The 14,341-nt window shown below is 47.6% G+C and overlaps 1 long non-coding RNA gene across 1 annotated transcript; it reads right to left on the reverse strand.

The window, feature by feature from the left end:
- Positions 1-3,202: 3,202 nt before the first annotated feature.
- On the reverse strand, positions 3,203-10,672 carry LOC122465676. The gene is made up of 3 exons (XR_006290672.1): positions 10,558-10,672; positions 5,621-5,766; positions 3,203-4,841 (listed from the first exon to the last, which is right to left on the reverse strand). It is a non-coding gene; the product is annotated as an uncharacterized LOC122465676 (long non-coding RNA).
- Positions 10,673-14,341: the final 3,669 nt, after the last annotated feature.

The following is a 14,341-nucleotide window of genomic DNA, read 5'->3' on the forward strand; positions in this document are numbered from 1 at the left end:
ATGAAGGACCATTAATATGGCCATTAAAGTGTGTTCAGCTTTTGGGATGGGTGAACTTTTTCATGGCATGGTTATGTGAATACTCTCAGACAACTAATCGCTGCTCACGCGGAACACCACTGAGTTCAGGGCCGTTACTCTAGACTTATGCTGGTGTAAGTGCAAGGAGGGTCAAACTCCTTGGGCCTGGTTCTCATTGACACTGAAACCCCTTTTCACCACTTTGGCAGTGTAAACCATTTACATCCACTGTAAGGACTATACTACCAGAGCGGTGAAAAGGGGCCTCAGTGTAACAGATTTCAGGCCAGACTCCCTAAATCATCCCTAGTGGAAGGATGTCAAGTGATCTCCACAAAATCCCTTTGCCACTGTTTCCCTCATTGCCCTCAATTCCTTACAGCATTTGTTCTTATACCAATTTATCCCTCCTTCCCTCCCTGCTTCTATCTGTGACTCACCTGCAGACAAAAGTTGCACGGCTTTAGCTACACCTGTATAGTTAAATTTGTACAATCCCCCCGCATGTGGAAGAAGTTATACTGATAATAAAGGGGCTTATAGCAGTATAGCTATTCCCATGTGGGAACATGCCGACTATATCAAGGATTCTTATGGCACATCTCCCCCAGCCAGTCTTCAGCACGTTTCAAAGGGTAAAACCAATAAATCAACCTATTGAGTTGGCAACAGCTGTCCTAATTCGATCTAGTGTTCTAGTCAGTTCCATTCCGCCAGAAGCTGCAAGAGATGTTTGATCTGTTCTTATTTAATATCTTTATTAAGGATTTAGAAGCAAGAGAGGGAACTCTCATCAATGAAATTCATGGACAACTGGGCCAATAGCAATGAGGGAAGAAAAATGAGGCCTAAGATCAAAAACATAGGCAGGAAATAACTCAATATCTTCCACTTGGAAAAATGAAAGCTAACGCACCTGAAGAATTATCGGAAACAGCTATTCAGCACAGAGCAGTAACCTGGAAAGCAATTCTGAAATTGCTTTAGGAATGGTAGTTGACAGCAGATTAGACAGGAGTTTGCAATGCAACACGTCATCCAAAAAAACCCCAATGCATCTTCAGCGGCACCACAGTATAGAAGAGGGTGATAATAATTAGGGTGGGTTTCCATCCATTTGGACAGAAACGGATTTCCAACAAAAATATTTTTTGCAAAAAGCATCCACTTGCCCCAGAAAATATCGAGGTTTCATCAAAAAAGCCAAAAACTCACAACCCATTTTTTCCCCATAAATTCTAGATTTTAAAGATGGAAGAGGCAATTAGATCATCTCGTCTGACCTCTTCTATAACAGGCTGTAGAAGATCAGCCATTTACCCCGGTATCGACCCCAGTAACTTCTGTTCGGCAAAATCCCATTCCAGAAAGAATAATTTCTCCTTAGACAGCTCTGGTACAACAGCATCTGGAATACTGCATTCCCTCTTCTAGCCAGACTTTGCCCAAGAGTAGACGGTTATGTCCCCACATTAGCATTGTGTTATTATTGATGCTAGTCGCTGAATCATCTGGTGCTGGCCACTGTCCTGCGTTCTTATATTGTAAAGTTCTTATATACTGTCCTGCGTTCTTATATTGTAAAGGGAGATTGAGATATTAATTAAATTATTCATTCATTGCTGGCCACCTAGGCTGTGAGTTGCTGGTTTAGATCTTCAGCCCATACTCTGCAGAAGTGAAGCATGCAGCTGCTATGGCCAAAGTGACCTGCTGTCAATTTTAGAGCACTTAAAAAAACCCATCACCTGTGAAACAGCAAACCAGTCTTCACCGTAATCATAGTTGTGCTATCATCCCATTACCGTAGATGGATAAACAGTCTGTTTAAGAGTTATGTAGCAAGAGAAACTGTATTCTCCATTGCAATGCATTGGTTTTGTACTGGCTATGGCGACAGATAGAAAGACAGACATTATAGAGAAAGTGTGGTGGTGCAAAGATCATCTTCAGAGACTGCCAACGATGCAAGAATCACTGAAATTGTCTGGCCTGTGCTATGGTCCCTCCTGGCCTTACACTCTTATGAATCATTCTTCAAGTAAGAAGAACTCCATGTTGGATCAATTATATAATTATTATTACTTGTTTTACAGCGGTGCCTGAAGACCTCAACCAATATCAGAGCCCACTTGTGCTGCGTGCTGTACACATAGAATATGAGACTGCTCCAGTCTCAAAGAGTTCACAATCCAAATAGACAAAAACAGGCCAAGGAAGTATTATGATCCCCATTTTACAGATAGGGAACTGAGGCAGAGACATTAAGTGAATAAATTTATCGATTCCAAGGCTAGAAGGGAACTATTCTGCCCAGCTCCACTCTGTCAGGGCCCTTAAAAAGACTTTTTTAGGGGGAGGTGCACTCAAACCAACTGAGGGATTCCTGGAAGAGGGGGAAGGGCATCAGACCCCTGCTCTGCTCCAGCGACTTCATCCTTCGTTTGTGGATCCCAAAAGTCATTGCATCATGACGTGCAGTCCTCAGCACATCAGCAGGGACACCTGACCATCACCGCCCACACCAGCCGAGACTGCGCCAGACACACGCAAGAGCCTGCTCTGTTTCCCCTGCCTTATGTGTTCCTTTCTGCCCGTCTTCCACACACCCATTTTTCCTCCTGTCCTCTGAGCTTTTCATTTGAGCCTGAGGTCATCTGTACAATGACACAAGATGGCCCCTCCAGCACCTCCGTGAGAGAGACCAGTAAAGGAGAGGGACCAGATCAAGTTGATCCCAGACCCCAGATCGAGAGATGAGCTATAGCCCAGGGGAACTGCTGACGTGACTGACCTGCCAACCCTGAGCATCTACCTGGAACTGACCTGAGAATGTCAACCAAAGCTGCATTTCCCCCACCTTTATGATCCTGTCCCTTCTCCCCCTTGCATTTGTCTCTCAAGAGCAGGCAAAGTGACCATCCTTCACATCTCAGACCTGAGCAACAAAACTAACCTCCTGCCCACCAAGAAGAGTTGTCCAACAAATAAGAAACTTGAATGGATATCCTTCCTCTCTTTCAAAGGGGAGTTTGACTGGGTTTGGATAGGATCATTTAACACGCATTTTAAATTGCTGTATAACTTGTTTTAGCTCTTGCATATACTTAACCAATAAATTTCCAAACTTTGGCATGAATTTGCTCATGTTTGCCATGGAATTCAGCAAACCAACGTCTCTGTATACCGAACCTTGACCCATGTTTAAAGCAGTTTAATGTTGGACAGTGACAGGTCTTTGATTCTTTGGAATCATATAGTCCACTTAATTAATACAACACCAGCCCTAGGACTTCCTGGAATTAATTCCTGTTTGAACTAGAGCATATCTTTTTTTAAAAAAATCCAACCTTGATTTTTAAAAAAAATATGTTATTTGAGCAGTTCTTTGGCAAAGCCAAGACTGAACTCAGGTGTCCTGAGCCTAGAGTTTTTGTTTTTATTTGTTAAAACATTTTTTGATTATATATACACACACATATGCGCACCTTTGTGACTACAATGAAAAAATTCCACTTTTACTGAAAAGGTTCCGTTTTTCTTCAGTAGAAAACCAGAGTTTGGGTTTAAAAAAACCAGTGGGATTCGGTTCAGTTTTTCAGTACCATTTTTCAAGTTTTGGGTTTCAAAAAAAAAAAAACAAAAACCAAATTTTGATTGAAAACAAACCAAAAAAATTGCACCAAAATTTGTTTTCAAATACTGAACATTTTGGAGTTTTGACTTTGCTTTTTTCCATTAAAAAAAGGAGTAAAAATCAGGGGAAATTAAAAAAAATTCAACTAAAGACAAATTCTTGCTAAAATATCGGATATTATCCAACCGACTTCACCTGAGTCTCAATCCAGTGCTTGACGCCCCAAACCACTTAAGACCTAACGTGAATAAGAATGAAGAGCTCCCCACCACACACACACGATATGCCACCTTTGGTGGTGTCCTGCATGCAGTGCAGCCTTTGGAATAAAGCAGAGGAGTGCAAATCCGCCCCTTTCCTGCGCGTCTCTGATCCCAACCCCCGCTCCATGCACGCAGAAGGAAAGTAAATAAAGTTAGCTCTCTGGCCGCTGCCAAAAAATTTCAGTTTCTGAGTCGTTGCAACTGTATTCGTCAGGGAAAAAAAATGCCTTGGAAAGCTCACTTGGATGGTGATGGGCAGGGAGGGAGGGAGGGTTGGGGAGCGGGTGGGGAAGTGTGCGCATATGTGCGGTCAAGGCCAGGGCAGAAGTTCATGCAGTTGGTTTGCAAAAAAATGTGTTTTGTTTGTTCTGGATTAGGCTGTGGAGTCTTAAAAGAAAACATGTTTTAGTAAGCTAATTTCAAATCAGGAGGGGGAAGAGCAAGGTCACGGGCAGAGCAAATTCGCATCTGGATGTCAGCGCAATGAAAGGTGGATTCAGCAGAGGGTGAAAGTGGGCAGGGGAAAGCCGAACCGGGTGCAGCGTGCGCCCAGCAATAAATACCAAATCAATCCATCAAGCCCAGCGGCTCAGGCCAGGCACTGCCATTAGCAACAGCTACTGGGCGGAAGTGCAAGTGTGGGTTGGTTTGAAATAAGCCGGCTCCCTCGGTGGAAGCTGGCTGGGATGCTGACAGGGCTGTCGTTAGGAATCAATCAGTTCACACTTGGGCTATCGATTAACACACCACAGAGGACGCAGGTAGTGGCTGCTGGTACTTTGGATGCAGTCGCTTGGGGAACCAAGGCCCGTTCCAGTCAGACAGGCTTGCCTCAGATGTGGAGACAGATGCGGGCTGGATGGAACAGCATCAGCTGAAGTCAAATGCCTGGTTCCCTTTCATTTTGTTCATTGTGGTTCCTGAGAAGAGGGGGGTGGAAATTATTGCTGGTCCGAATGCATCTGAACACATCAAAAAAGCACAAATGTAACATGCACATGGCACGGGACGCCCCTGGTCTCCCTGTGGATGGAAATGTGGCCCTGGTTCAAAGCCTGCTGCTTCCCTTCGAGAGGCTGAAACAGCTCAGCTGTGGATGAAACGAGAAGAGCTGTTTGTGTCCAGAACCCTGGCTGGAATTGCACTGAGTGCTTAGCAGCCAACGCCTGGCTTGGAGGAGGAGAAGAATCGATTTGAAGTTGATTTCTTAGAGACAGATCCTGTCCTTGGTGATGGACAAGCCAAACACCTTGGAGGAGCTAAGAGCCGAAGGGATCAATCCTGCCTGGGAGTTTAGCCACAGTCTGTAACAGGAGCACACTCAGCTGCTTCTTGTGCATTCTGGTCCGGATTCTCTGCTGCCCCCGTGAGCCAGTGCAGAAGAGCTGGCTGCAGCTCCCTTATTCACCAGTCCCAGCACTGTTGTAGTTTAGAACAGGGTGCTGGTTTCGGTCCTTAGGGGCCGGCCATCAGCTGAGAGTAGCTAGAGTGAAGTAACGTTCTGGCTTTGCCCCAAGGTGCCTTCTCCTACTCCCTCAGCTGGAGCCAGAGGAGAGGGGCAGCATGGGAACTGCACCAGCAGAAGACTCCTCCAGGCCACAGAGGAGATCCAGCCCATTTTCAGTCTCTTTATACCCGCTAAGTGGCACAAAGTTAGCAGAGATTAATAGAGGATTATTATTAATTTATATAGCCTTACCACCTAGGGGCTCCAGTCATGGGTCCCACTGGGCTAAGCGTAACACAACCACAGTACAACTGGTCGGTGGTGTTCCTCTTGGGTATTTCATGCTCCTGTTCCCAGATTTTTGATGATTTTTTCCAAAATGAACCATTTCCAGAGATCTGCAGGCAGATAAATACATTTGGCTTGTGGCATAAACACATGAAACTGTATCAAGGGAAACTGATTTTTTAAAAAGTGAACTGGTCACAAAACCAGCAAAAAACCTGACCCACTCTGGGTTTTTTTTTGCTGCAAAGGAAAATTTAGTGCAACTTCCATCGGAGATGGGGAACATGGTTCCATTTCTGTTCAAGACCTTGCGGGACTTTCCTGATGTCAATTCACCTCAGCTGTAGATCTGTATATTCAATGAATTTCGGAACATGGGAACTGCCAGACTGGATCAGATCCAAGGCCCATCTAGCCTGGTGTCCTGGCTCCAACAGTGGCTGGCACCAGCAGCTTCAGAGGAAGATGCAAGAAACCCTGCAGTTACAGAATAGCCTGCCTACAGGCTACGTTTCTTCCTGATCCCCATTAAGTAGCCATCAGCTTCTGCCCTCAGGAGGGTTTATAATGCAGCTGAAATGCTGGGCTATTTTTTTTTTTTAATTCTTCACTTGGTACATTCCTGATTGATCCAAATGGCCAATACCATTTCTGCCAATAAGGGGAAAATTAACTATGTTGTGACCACCTGACACTGTTAGAGTGATGTGAGATACAAATCAGGAATCCTTTCCCTGTCACTGACACCGAAATTTCTCATCCACTCTGCTCCTCTAACCCCTCCATTTTCCCCATCCCATCTTCCAGTCTCCTGCACCTCCACTCTCATTCCCCTCCCTTAGTCTTCTCCTGAAGTGGTCACTCTTGCTTTTCACAATACAAGCATGCTTCAGCCTCTGCCATCTTAACAAAACCCACCCCCGGGGTCCTACTTGCCTTTCCAAGTACTGCCCCACCTCCCTTCCACCTCTAAGCTCATTGCATGCACTGTTTATGATTGCTGTCTGGAGTTCCTGTCCTCCAATTCCATCCCAGACGCTTTCCAGCCTGTCTTCTGTCCCTGACATACAACTGACAGTTCTCAGAGTCACTAGTGACCAATTATCTAGCCAAAGATTAGAACCAGGTCTCCATGCATATCATCCTTGACTTGTCAGCCACCTTCAGCTCTTTCAGCCAGGCTCTTCTTCTGGACGTCTTTTCCTCTCTTGGCTTCTGTGACTGCCCTTTCCCCGTTCTCCTCCTACCTTTCTAATCACTCCCTCAGCATGTCCTTGGCAGGATCCATCCTCATTTAGTTGGGGATTGGTCCTGCTTTGAGCAGGGGGTTGGACTAGATGACCTCCTGAGGTCCCTTCCAACCCTGATATTCTAGGATTCCCCCTCCAATTTTCTGTGGTGATTCCACAGGGTTGTCCTTGGTCCTCTTCTCTTCCCCCTCTACACTTTCTTTCTGGGTCATCTCATCCACACACACAAATTCAACTAACATCTCTAGGCTGAGGACTCACCGATCTACCTCTCTACTGCAGCCGTGTTTCTGAATTCCGTCTCAACTAAAATCTCAGCCTGTCTCTCTGACATCTCCTCCTGAATGTCTAGTCATCAGTTCAAGCTCGACATGGCTAAAACAGAGCTCTCCGTCTTCCCCTCCCACTCAAAGCCCTCCCTGCTAACTCCTTCCTCAACCACTGGAGGACACCACCACCATCCGATCTGTCACTCAGGCCCATAACCTGGGTGCCATCTTCAACTTGGACCCCTCTCTAGTCCTCACATCCAGCTTATGTCTAAATCTTGCAGATTCCGTCTACATAACACCTCTAAGATACGGCCTTTCTGATCTAGCCACACAGCTAAAATGCTTGTACAGGTGGTGGTCTTGCATCTCGATCACCGGTGTCTCCTTTTCCACAGACTTTCACCCAGGCCAGCTCGTCCTGCTCACATCCAATGGTTAGACCGCTCGTGTGCAGAGACCACAGCCTGTCATGCTGGTCTGATTATTTCCTTGCATTCCCTGCCTGTCTGTTTCCATCTAGTGCCTTGTCTTATGCTCAGCTTGTAAGCACTTTGGAGCGGGGACTGTCTGTGTCTGTACAGTGCCCAGAGCAGTGGGGGCCTGCTTCATGATGGAGGCTACTAGATACTCCAGCAACAAATAACATTAAGGTGACTGTAATACTGCATCAAGCCATGGAGGCCATTTTGCAATGACAGTGCAATGGTCATATGTGTATGGAGGGCAATGAAGTCACCTTCAGTAACTGGTGGCCCCCGCTGCAGAACCTGCCGTGGCTGCTTCTGTGCCAGTTCTTGCTGCTTTGCTTTCTTTTGTCCCTTGGGGCTGGCTCCTCTGTGGAATTTCCTTCTTCCCCAAGACCACATATTTGGAGTGGGGAGGATGCTAGATGGTTTCTAGGGCTCCTGGAGGTGCAGAGGTATCATCCCTGGATCTGTGAGTGGCTAGAGGGAGAGGTGGCCCATGTGTCCTATCTTTCCCCTCACCTTCACTCTTGCCGTTCCTGAAGTGATGATGTCAGCCTCACGTCAATGGCAATCTATGGTGACCATATTGTGCATCTAGTTCCTCCTACACCCTCAGGACAGGAATAGCTTTCCATTCCCCGCCAGAGGCAGAAAATGTAGAGGTGCACTGGAGAATGCAGGGACAGATCTTCAGTGGGTGTAAGTCAGCATAACTCCAGTGAGGTCAACATCGGGATGATGGTGGACTCCAGCTGGGGATCTGGCCCATTGACTCCCATTGGGCTATGCTGATTTACTCCTGCTGGAGACCAGGGCTGAACATTTTTAAAGGATTTGAATTTTCAGTCTTGGTTGACTCAAAGCAGGCTAATGGTTCAATTCAGGTTGAGTTTGGGGCAAAGGCTCAAATCTCTTATTTTATTGGAACCTGTTTGTCCCTGCATGTGCTAAAGGCTCAGTTCACACAGTGAATCCTATCTGTGAACCCGAATCTACCTATTATTCCTGTCTTGTCAGCATGCCAGGTGCTTCCCAGGCCAAAAAAGTTTACCCACCCCAGGACCAGATTCTGGCCCCCTACTCTGGATGAGTAGTACCCCACATCCAAAGTAATGGCATCTAGCTCTCATACAGAGGTTTGCATCAGGAGATCTCAGGGGGCTTTATAAAGGTGGTCAGTATTATCCCTATTTTACAGATGGGGAAACTGAGGCACAGTGTGGCAAAGTGGCTTGCCTAAGGTCACTCAGTTGGCCACTAGCAGGAACAGAACCCACAATGCTTAATACCCCAGGTCACTGCCCTATCAGCTAGGCTACACTGCTTCCCAGAGACACCAGAAGGCACTATCTGCAGAGTCAGACACTACTCAGCATGAGTGAAAGGGACAAAAATCTGGCTCTAAAGAGCCAACATATAAACAAGGGGCCAGACAGTGAACCTATTACTCCTGCCGATGAGCAGTTATTCATGTGAGTCAGGATGATGCCAGTAGCTGCTCACCAAGAAGAGTCAGAGATTCAGAATCTGGCCAAAGGAAGGGAAAATTAAAACTTCAAAAGCAATATGGTGGAATGGAGAAGTTAAGCCTTGGGTCTTGTTATTGCCACTGAGCCGGAGTTTCCTTCTGTGGCCATGAGCACCAACGCAAACTGAGTGGAAAATTCTACCCTTCTCATGGATAGCAAGTAACATCTACTTTGCACGGGTCTTGAAGACAGGTCAGGCTACTCCTGCTACCGTAAGTAACATTAGACTGTTACTTGTGACTGTTGACCAGAGTGACGCCTGGCTCCCTCTGGAAAGTCTTCTCTGGTGAAGAAGGCAGTCAAGCAGATAGGCTTATCTCCCTGGCTGTGAAGGTGGATGTTAAGAGCTGTGTGGGCAGCCTAGGAAATCAGTTCAGGAGCAGTAGGACCTGTTGGCCTTCCACTGCACCCATACCTGTCTCCAGAGACCTCGACATCTTCAGGCTACTGGATTCAGACAGGCCTGTGTGAGAAAGAGCATGAGAGAGACTCTGCACAACTTTCCCTCACTTAAATCCAATTCCCGCGCTAGTCATGATATCAAGCAGCCTGTCCGCTGTTAACCAAGTCACCCATCGCGGCAGCTCTTGTTCAGGGTGCCACAGACAGTTCAAAGCTCCAATTGGCCTGATCGGCCACTCACGTGTTCACCGAAACCAAACCCATCAGTGATGTCGTGGTCATCTTCGAACTCAGAGGATGAACACCACACAACACACACTTTGCACAGGGACCAATGACAGCACAAGGTGCAGGGAAATGGAGAATTGGGTCCAGAATCTTTAAATACATTAATTCACATCTTTCCAGTAGGCGAAAAGGGGGGGGGGAGAGGGGAAGAGCACAGCCTAGGTTTTATTGGCAGTGACATTGGGGGAAAAAAAAAAAACCCGTTTTCCCTACAGGTTAAAATGAACTGATACTGGGATCTCTGAAAGCTGTGCAGGAGAGAGCTACTCTGGAAAGAAAATAAACTATCCATGAACATGGTGACTCTAGTTCTGGGTCATTACCCTGACAGCTGGCAGCCCCTCACTCTTTGGCTTTTGAAGGAACTTCCACAAAGGCCAGGGAGAATCAAATGACAGTCGCCAGGACTTGAGACCTGCCTAAACAAGAGTGGATTAGGAACGGCTATCAGCCGTGCCCACCATCAACCCGGTGGCAGAGAAGTCACAGGAGCAACAGAACCTATTTAGGGAGGCTGTCCAAGGTGGGAAGGGAAGGATTTAGAAGTGATTGTGATTTGACAATGAAAGGAACAGAATGAAAACCTAAAGAGGCTGAATATTTTTTTGTTGGGGAGAAAGCGGGGGGCGGAACCCAAAACCGGCCAGAATTCAACTATTCTGAAGGGTGCTAACAGCGAGGAGCTGAACTTACCATGGATGAATTTCAGCCATGAATTCTTTTCCAGAAGTTTCCCAGGGTCAGTAGACCTGGGCCAAGCCTCGGAGCACTTGACATTTGGCTATAAATCTATGCGTCAGCAGCCTGGGAGCAAAAAGGAAAAGGCAAAATAAACCGTGTAATGAAAGAGGGATGAGCTCCATGCCCAGCCGAGAAGAGTTTGGAGCCGGAGCAATGAAGCAGGGGAGGGGGAACTGTGGTTGCCGGCGTCGAGAACAACCAGACTGGAGAGCATAGAGCACACGGTGGGCGAGCTGGCAGGATGATCAATGGGTGTCAAGCGGTAATGGTGCTGTCTGGAAGGAACTGGATGGTTAGTCCCATTGAGGGAGTGGTCCATAGGTCATACTGACTTGGACGCTTGCCACATGCATGTTACGAGACTGAGCATGTCTCCTGACTGAACTCGCAGGATCTTGGGTTTGGGGCTTTTTTTTTTTAAATACAACAGAATCTCTGTTCGTGCAGAGGGGGGTTAATGGATGAGCTCTCCAGCTGCAGTTATGGACACTGTTTGGATTCAGGGGGTGTTTTCTTGGGGAATGATTGATGGCGCCTTTCAAGACACTGGGAAACCTAAACCCCTTGTGAAAGAGGCTGCACAAATCCAGGGGCTGTTAAGCAGGCAGGATCGAATCTAACCCCGCACAGGTGCGGGTTACAAATGTTGAGAACCAGTAAAAAAAAATCCCACCACTTTTGCTCATGCTGTCCTTCACTGAGTAGGGACTTTCATGTCTCAGCAGCCAATGTGGTTTAGATCAGGGCTGACGGGGCTTTTAAAGAGACCGTTTTGTCTTGCTTTAAGCACTTAGATACTTGTCCTGAGGTTCCTCCGGATAAGCAAAAATCAGGCTGCAGGAGCAGTCACATGGAACATGTCCAAGAAACAGCTGGGTGCCGCAGGAAGCTGTATGGGGGATCCAGCATGCGGCGCTCTTCCCTTTGGATCAATGCACACTGAAGTGCCTCCAAGTGCTATTTTGGAAATGCTGACCTGCTTGAAGAAGCGATGTAACACTGATGCCCTTATTAAAGATGGCATGGCGCTTTTCACAAGCACACTGCCATTTGTCCCACTGTCCCTTGAGGCATTTTAGTTGGCCCCCCTAAAATTTCCCCCTGATATTTGAGTTGGAGAGCGTACAATTCATTTCACAGCTCCTTGCTGCTGTGCAGTTTTGGAATGCACTGTTAGACAGCTGCTGATTTCCACCCCAGAGGTGGCTGCATCTCCATGGTGCATGAGCCCAAATGCATTTTTGTCTTTTCATGAGACTGTCTTGCCTCACAGAGCCACTTATGGAACAGAAACAATGCAAGGTCTGGTCTGCATGAGGTATTTCCACCATCCATGAACTGCCACCAAGACTGGACTGCAAGTTAGTTTGATCCCATAATTCGGTCCCAGAAGCATTAAAAAAAAATCTCATGATAAGTGTAAAGGCAAATAATGCCACACTCCCCCCGCATTGGGCTTTGTTATCAGTTAAGGACCCCAGAACAGATTCAGGATTCATTTGGAGATTTGGGCAAAGGTGCGTTTTGGTTCTTATTTTTCACACCTTGACTCCCTGCATAACAAGCGTCACCCACTTGCTCTTCAGAGACTAGTGAGAGGGGCAAGGTGGGCCAGTGGGTGGGCAAAGCAGGCCAGGCATTCAAAGGACTCAGGTTCTAGTCCTGTCTGTGCTTCTTGCCTTGCCTTCCCATGGTTTGCCTGTTTCGACTGCAAGCTCTTCAGGGCAGGGAGTGTGTCTTACTAGTTGAGCGTACAGCGCCTGGCACAGTGGACCCTGATTTCCATTGGAGCCTCTAGGGGTTAATGTTAATAATTTTTATTCCTCTTTGGAACCCCCCTTCAGGTAGTTGATAACAGCCTTCAAATTCCCCCTCACTCATCTGCAGACTAAACAAGTCCAGTTCCCTCAGCCTCTCCTCGTAAGTCGTGTGTCCCAGCCCCCTGATCATTTTCGTTTCCCTCCACTGGACTCTCTCCAATTTGTCACCATCCCTTCTGTAGTGGGGGAACCAAAACTGGACGCAGTACTCCAGGTGTGGCCTCACCAGTGCTGAATAGAGGGGAATAATCACTTCCCTCAATCTGCTGGGGGAAATTGGGGAAACTGAGGCACAAGACAAGCAACAACTTCCCTAAGGTCACCCAGCAGGCCAATATCAGAGCTGGGAATAGAAGCTGGGTTTCCTGAATCCCACTCCAGTGCTCTAACCACTAAGCCACACTTCAGCCCCCAACCATGGGATGTTGTCTTGCCTCTTTTTGCTTTACTTTGTGGTTTCCTTCCCTGTGCTGCTTGCAAGAGGGACACTAGGCCCTCTCCGTGCTAAGGATAAGAGACTGTCAAAACCTTTTGTTCTCAGCCTTCTCCCCTACAACCTTTAGTGGGTCTCCTAATGAAAAAGAGTAAGTACCCGTGTCCACCCACCCCTGATTCTCTTCTGAGGCCGAGACTTGTTCAAGGCCAAATCATGTATTGTTTGAACTCAAGGACACAGTGCCCCTGCTTCCCACCCACCGCATCACAAGACAACCTCAGTGTTAGGGTAACAGGGTCTGCTCCCCACGCCCATTACTACCCATGGGATTGCTGTGGGGCAAACAAGAGCAGAACTTGGCCCTTCAGCTCATTTGGGTCAAGCCCCGGTTACATCCAAGACTGAGCTTTAACTCTGAGCCCTGCGGTGACAGCTGCACACCTGTGGGACAATGAAGACTGCAAAGACCTGAACGGAACCAGGCAGCAAAGAGCCCCCTCTCGAGCAGATCAGGCAAGCCTGGAATCTGACCCACTTTAAGAAACACAGCAAAGCCTTCCCCTTTGAGAGAGCCCTCCCACCACAAGTCACGCTCACCATACAGACACGCTCTGCCGTTCTCAGACTTCCTGCCGCTCTCCTCCAGCAAAATACCCTACCCACCCTCTACGTCTCCCCCCAGAAAACCCTACCCAAGCAAAGTTTTGGCCCTGAAGCAGGAAAGGGGCCAGAGACTTCCTGAAGCCCACCACGCTCTTGCTGTGATCCTGTGATGCTGTGATCCTGTGATGAGCGGCAAGAAACCCTAACCTTGATATTTACCATTGCTCGCTTTCAACGCATCATGCTACAGACCGCGCTGGCTTCTTCCATCCACCTGGCCTAGGGAGAGCTCCATTTGGTCGGTTACGAGACACGAAAATTCAGTCAAGCTATGTACAATGACACACCCAGTGTGACCTGTGAACACAACTTTGCAGGCTGTTGAGTTTGTCCAGGGCCTCTGCCGGTGGTGTACACATAGACAAACAGAACAGCACTTCACCCCCACATCAACTTTCACTTTATATTTCGAGTAGAAGTGAAATAAATCACAATCCATCCTACTGGAACACCAACAGACCCCGGTCGTCGGCAGGTGGGATCGAACCTGGGACCTCTGGAGCTTAGTGCGTGAGCCTCCACCGCATGAGCTAAAAGCCAACTGCCCGTTTGCTCAGGCAGTAAAGCAGACTCATTTGATCTCTCTCTCTAAGTGGTCTCGGTGCCACTGGATGGGACAGAACACCCCACCCAGGAGGTGCGTGGGTTACACTAGCAAACAGGAGACTTCTCGCTATCTACTGGAAGCGTAGACTTCCTCTGACTGGCAGACAGTCACGGGCTGACCGGCAGCTGCACTGCAGGAGAAACTAAACACATGACCCAGTGGCAAGCATGGGAAACTAAGCACCATTGGATGGTGTGTCACTTACACAGC

Source organism: Chelonia mydas, chromosome 4, assembly GCF_015237465.2.
Source record: "Chelonia mydas isolate rCheMyd1 chromosome 4, rCheMyd1.pri.v2, whole genome shotgun sequence".
Taxonomy (NCBI): Eukaryota; Metazoa; Chordata; order Testudines; family Cheloniidae; genus Chelonia; species Chelonia mydas.